Here is a 6,464-nt window from a genome sequence, read left to right as displayed (position 1 = left end):
GACTGGCAGCATAATAAACACATTAAAACTTTTAACTGTGGCAGTAGCAGCTTAAGGAGAACAATGTCACTTTGGGATCCTTGTCTTCAGGTTTCCAAATCTGCACTTTGTTAGTGGAAAGTTACATGCCCTCTCTGCTGCAAGCTAACTGAAGTTCCATTACAGCACAGTTGATTCATCATACCTTACAGCATTTTGACTGAGTCTTCATCATGTGAGAAAAAGAATACTGTCTGCATAAAGAGGAGCAGATCTGCACACTTTATATATTTGAACCTGGTAACCTCAGCAGAAGTTTACTGTGTTCCACAGGAATAATTTCTGACTATCCTAAAGATTTGTTTTAAATGCCAGTGTTTATTGTGATAGAAGCCTTACATTCCAGTATTGAATCTTATGATGTTTACACAGGCAGAAGGAAATAGATGTCTGGTACAATTTTAGGAACTTTTCAGACATTCTCTTCCAGCCCCCTCAGGGGCAGTGCTTTTTGGTTCAGCTGATCCGGAACAAGAGATGCAAGGAGCCCAAGAATAGCCTCAGTGAGGTAGCTGCTCTGAGCCTACTTGTAGAATTCCTTGTGCCCACTGGCTTGTTCACGTATCTGTGTCCCTGTATCAAGGTGCTCTTTTCTCATAGAATGAGTATGAAGAGTGGAAAAGGCAGGAAGGAGGTTCACTTCACTTTACCATAAAGGAAAATTTCAGAGTGGAAGTTCTTTGTAGAGGTTGGGTCAAATCAATTTTCACTGCATTTAAAATAAGTAGAAACTAAAATGACAAAAGCATGTTAAGAGGCCTTGATTTAATTTTTTTTTTCTGTTTTATGCTTCTAATTGAACTGTATTTAGAAGTGTGAATCCCTTTTTAACAAGGAGGAAACTTCCTTCTGTAATTAGAAGGACCAAAGCTGAGTTTAGAAGATGCCTTTTAACAGAAAGGTGAGGAGCATTTGCAGCTTAGTCTCCTTTTGCCAACAGACTTTCCTTTAGAAAAAATATATGATCTGCTGCAATAATGTTTCAGTTTGCATACCACTTTCTTCTGATGTAATTTTTAAAAGTAGCTTGTTTTGTATGAAGAAATTGATTTAGAGTAAACTGGTTTTAAGCTTCATGTGGGCTATTGTTTATTGTAACAAACTGTTGGTATTTATATATGTTGTTTTTTTAATTTTCAAGATGTGATCTAATTTTATAAATTGTATGTCCCTGTCTTCCTTGAAGAACATAATACATTTTGCACATTTACTTCCTTATCTGTTTCTTGGTTCCGTGTATTTTTTATATAGTGAGGTTGAGGCTACACTGTGGATACTTGGGATGTTTCCCATAAGCCTTCAGTTATTTTTCCTTCCTAAAAAAAAAACAATGTGAAGAATATAATATATAAATTTAACTGGGGCTTATGTTGGGAGTGTTGCATGATTTAGACAAAAAGTGCTAATTCATTTTCTGAATCAGGGCTTAAAACAAGACTGCTGAACATGAGCATTCCAGTCATTGTGGTCTTTGGTAAATAGCTTCCATCCCTGGATTCCTGTGGGATACTTAAAAGAAAGATTCTATGAAGTTGTCTATTTGTGTGGTCTCTTCAGCATTATCTGAGCTTGCAACTTGTTGATGCAACTGTACCTCTTAGTGATGTGTGCTGTAGCTGGCCTTACTGGATGGTTTTTTTTTTCTCCTGGACAACTTCAGTTTCAGCCTGTTTTTCTTATTTGCAATGTACTTCTGTAGAGTTTGGGGATAGGTTTTCAGTTGGGGCATTTGCAAAAGTGAAACTATTCTAGGTACGTATACTGAAGTTGTGGGTTTGGATTTGCTTTTTCCCTGCTCTTCTAGGGAAAATGTTTCATCCAGTATTTCAGTGGCCAGCTGTGGGCTGTAATTTTGATAGTTGCTTTCTGTGACACAAGACGTTATTTGCCTCCTGGAGTTTTGACTCTCTAGATGAAAGCTATTTAGTGTAAGGGATTTCACTGTCAGATTTCAAATGATGGCAAAGGACTCTACAATGAATGTTCCTGAATTTGACAGAATTCATAGTTTGCAGGCAACCCATATTTTTCTTCAAGAGGTAGAACCAAATGAGTGGTAATGAATATATATATGCGTGCTTGAAGTTTGATTATAAGGTGGGTTACAGAAAATGTTGTATCGATTGTTTTCAGTGTTGCCAGAAGAACCAAAACCAGAACTGTAAGATGGAAATACTCATTCAAATACTTACACTGGAAACTTAAGTTCCTAAATACCTGAGGCAATCTCATTCTGATCTGTTTCAGATGTATCCAGAAATACTAGAAAAATAATATGACAGCATTTCTTACAGGATACCTTTTAAGAGCAGTTTATTACAGTGCATAAAGGAACTTTGTTTAAATGTCATCTCTTAAATTTCCAAAGCCTTTCTAAAGAGTAAGTGAAGTAAATAAGTAACCTTGAAGTGCTTTTCTTTTTCCTTGTTCAAAATATTTCTAACAATAGAAAGCTAATCTTTATTATCTGGTATGGAAGAAGCCCCGAGTGTGCTTCTCTTTATTGAAATTATTCAGTGGGATGAGATACGGTATTGATGGTAAAAATCACAAGCAAGTCAATCAAACCCAATGTTTTTGAAACTAGAAGCACTTGCCAATGTCAGTACTGTGGAATACATGTAATACCAGCTTTTGGGCTCAATGCGATGAAGGGGTGATGAAGCAGAAGCTTCCTTTCATGGAATTGCTGTTGAAAGGAAACCAGCATCTGGTAATGATTTTGCATATTGGGTCACATGCTGTGGCTTTCCCATGACTTCTGCTTTTGGAATGGATTTTGTTACTAGGATTGGTTTTGAAAACCTTTAAGATGGAACTAAACCACTTTTTGTTCTGTTCTTTTTTTCAGATTCTTTCTCAACGCTCCATTAAAAGTGTAATTGCAGCAAACTTTAAACTGCAGGTAGCTGATAAACAGACACATGCAAATAATCAGTCTCAGTGCTGAGCAGTCAAACTTAAGCTTAGAGGAATACCAGACTTGACTTGGTCCTCGTGACAATCAGAGTTTGTTAGGGTTACAGATAAGCCCAGAAAATTTCTACAGATTGGATTGTGGCACTTAGAGGTACCATTTGGTAAACTATTAAGGAAAAACTTATTCTTGATGGAGGTTGATATTAATTAGAATACAATGAAAATTCTATGACATTTAACTTGCATTTCTTAACTGTCCACCCATCCCTCCCCCGAATTTTCCTATCCGTAGCACCCAACTAAGAAGTGCAATGATATACTTTGAGAATCCCAAGACATCAGAAGTGCCACTTCTTGGTAAATGGATTTTTTGCCATTGCTGTCTGTGACAGATAACCCAGATTTTCGAAAGACTTAAGTGACTGATCACATACTGAATATTTTAAATAAATTTCTAGAAATGTCAGCAAGATTGCCTGCAAGTTTTCTAGCAAGAGATCTTTTTCTAGGCCATTAACCCTGTATTTACTGCAGGTATTTGGATGATAGAACTGGGGATACATGTGCAGTAGAAAACGTAATTGGTCTTTGTAGATCATCTTCTCTTGATGTTGCCCGCATGCCTGATACTGCAGCTAGCTGTCAAGTGAATGTCACACACATCTTGGTGAGGAGCGCTTTCCAATTACATTAATTGGTGGCCTTCGTAAATTCTTGTTTTCATCACAGATGATATTTCCTGTGTGTCTTTTTTTCCCACTGAGGGCCAACCCTGCCCCCACCAATCCTCAAAACTGTCACTTTAACTAATATCCCCTTTTAAAAAGATTATAACATCGTGGGCAGTCAGGACAAATAATTTAACTTCTTAGAAAATGTTTTGACAAACTTTACACTAGAAACATTTGTACTGGCAGAGTATTTTGATTTCACAAAAGGTTCCAAAAGATCTTGAAATGCAGCTGTTACCTGTTTTCCCTTGCACAGCAAATAATGTAATACCAGGAAATCCTGTTTTTAATACAGATAGATACAACCTGTGGGAATTTGTTCAGTGGCATTGAATTGATGGTGCCAAAATGGCCATCTCAGCATCTGTTAACAAAGACAAAATTAATTTTAATAGTGGAGGCTACCCACCCATATAAGCAACATATGATGTAGTTAATTGACAGGAAATGACAGAATTGAAGAAACTTCTGCTTGACCATGTACCAACGTTGTGTCATGGAGACACAAAACTTGAAAAGTCCTTATGCTTTTAACTAGTTGGGGTTTTTTTGTGGGTTTCTGGCACCCCAGAAATAATGTCATCATTAGTACCAAATCCAACTCTGTTGCCTCAAAGATGCCTTTTTCCTAAGACAGCAAAAGCAAAGTATAGTCAAAAAGAAAATGGTGTCAGTAGCAGCTTTGCTTAGCTACCAGTAACTATATTCCCTTTCCTTCACCAAGTGTCATGTTACTGTCATTTACTAAACCTGCCAGGAACTGTTACCCAACAGCAGAAGTGAAGATTTTTCCCTGGCCTACGTTTCTGGCAGCAGTGCTGGTACCTCGGGGTTTGAGCTCCCTCTCCTGGTCTCCTTACAGCCAATTAAAAATCCCCAAACAAAAGCTGAGGTGGGAGGACAAGGACACGAGCAGTGTTCAAACAGACTTGTAAAAATAATTACTTTTTTGTTTGGGGTTGTTTGGGTTTGGTTTTTAGTGGGTTTTTTGTTGGGGTTGGTTGGTTTGTTTGGGGTTTTTTCTGGTTTTTTTTTTTTTTAGTTGGTTTTGTTTTTTTTTTTTTATTTCAGATTCATTAAACAATCTCTTAAAAAGAGACCGAGTTCAATTTAAAGATACAAACTATTTAGCCAGTATTTTTTTGCCACAATGACCTTATCCTTAGAGCCTTGCCCATAATCCACATATATATTTGTAGCTGACTGGCTGTGTAATAATACAAAGCTGTGGACTTGAAGTATAATACTTTACAATATATATACTATATATAATACAATATTTTTGTCTCTCCTCTAGTTTCAAATGAGATTTAAAGTTCACTGTATAAATGTATAATTTCGATTTAAATGTATAATTTTGATTAAAAGTTTTTCTCTTTTGTTAGTGACTTCTGAAAGAAACCTGTACTTCATGTATGGCAGTTGTCTTTGTGCAATATGTCTAGGTTTCATACTTATCAACAAAAAGGTGTGGTTTGTTGATGATGCTGCTGTGGATGATGATATTATTATCTAATACCAAATGGAGAGAAGGCCACAGCTGTTTGTCAGTTATTTGAACATCAGGTGGCTGCTTAGGCGTGTGTTGCCAGTAGGCATGTGTTGCCAGTTAACTGTCTAGGTTAGATTAATGTGTGTATATATATCCATATTACCTGTTACTTCAAAGCACTTCTCAGCTCTTTTGTTTCAGCGTTGTCATTTCCTTGGGTTGGGAGGTGTCTGATTAGCATTTCTACATAAAACCCAGGGTAGCTTGTTCTAGTATCACTTCATAAAGAGAACTTCCAAAACCAGCTTTCAGGTATTGTTTGTGAAATTATTTGCAGTGTATTTTTGCAAGATGTATTGCAAAGGAAACAAAACTTCAGTATTCATCCATTCTGTAATAGGTTCCATGTGTGCATTTCTCAGCTAGCTTTGAGAATTTCTGTCTCTTTTTTTACCTTCCTCTGCCAGTTCTGTCCTAGGACTTCTTCCTGCCTGGCTGCTGGAGCCCTACCTGGGGACCTGGGATCTCTGCCCAGGCTGGGGGGCACAGCAATGACTCCGGTTTGCCAGTAACAAAGCTGATCACGTCCCCCAGACACACACACACAGAGAAGACACTGATGTGGCTGGTTACACAGAGTAAGAGATGTTAACAGTTTTGTCTTTCCTCTGTGGGAATGATGATAACTCAAAACTTTTAAATCTTTCCATGACAGACTCAAAACAATTTTTCTTACATCATTACTTCCCAAAAACTGTGTGGTGTGTGTATGTGCATACATACACTGGTGTATCTGCCTTTCTCTTTAGCATGTTTTCCACTGAACATCTGTAGGAGTTAATTTCCTCCTTTGATTTTTACAGGCCCTATTCCTGCAAATTAAGCCCCAGAAAACATCTGTGCTTGTTCACCATAGCTCAGTCTGCAGGACTGGGGCCCTGCTCTTCTTTTTTCTTTTTTCACTTGTGCTGGCATTAAGCTTGCAAATGTGTTACAATCTAAATTCCTTTCAAACACGAAACTAGAATTGCATTCACGATAAACAGCTTACATGTACACGCTGTAGTGGCCAGACTGTTCTTTATGCTGGCTGCACCAGTCATTCCTGTCTGTATGTGCCCCATCTGTTTATAAAAGGAGCAGCATGCACTTCTTCTCAGTTCTTCTGAATTTCTTGACTGAGTCATAGCAAATTTCCTTTCACATCTTCCCAGCAAACCGCTTTATTTTTTCATAAGGCCCTTGTTGACCTAAAAGCTTATTCAGTTCACTGGTAAGATGAG

Source organism: Melopsittacus undulatus, chromosome 2 (assembly GCF_012275295.1).
Source record: "Melopsittacus undulatus isolate bMelUnd1 chromosome 2, bMelUnd1.mat.Z, whole genome shotgun sequence".
In the NCBI taxonomy this organism is placed as follows: domain Eukaryota; kingdom Metazoa; phylum Chordata; class Aves; order Psittaciformes; family Psittaculidae; genus Melopsittacus; species Melopsittacus undulatus.
This window is presented reverse-complemented; position numbering follows the sequence as displayed.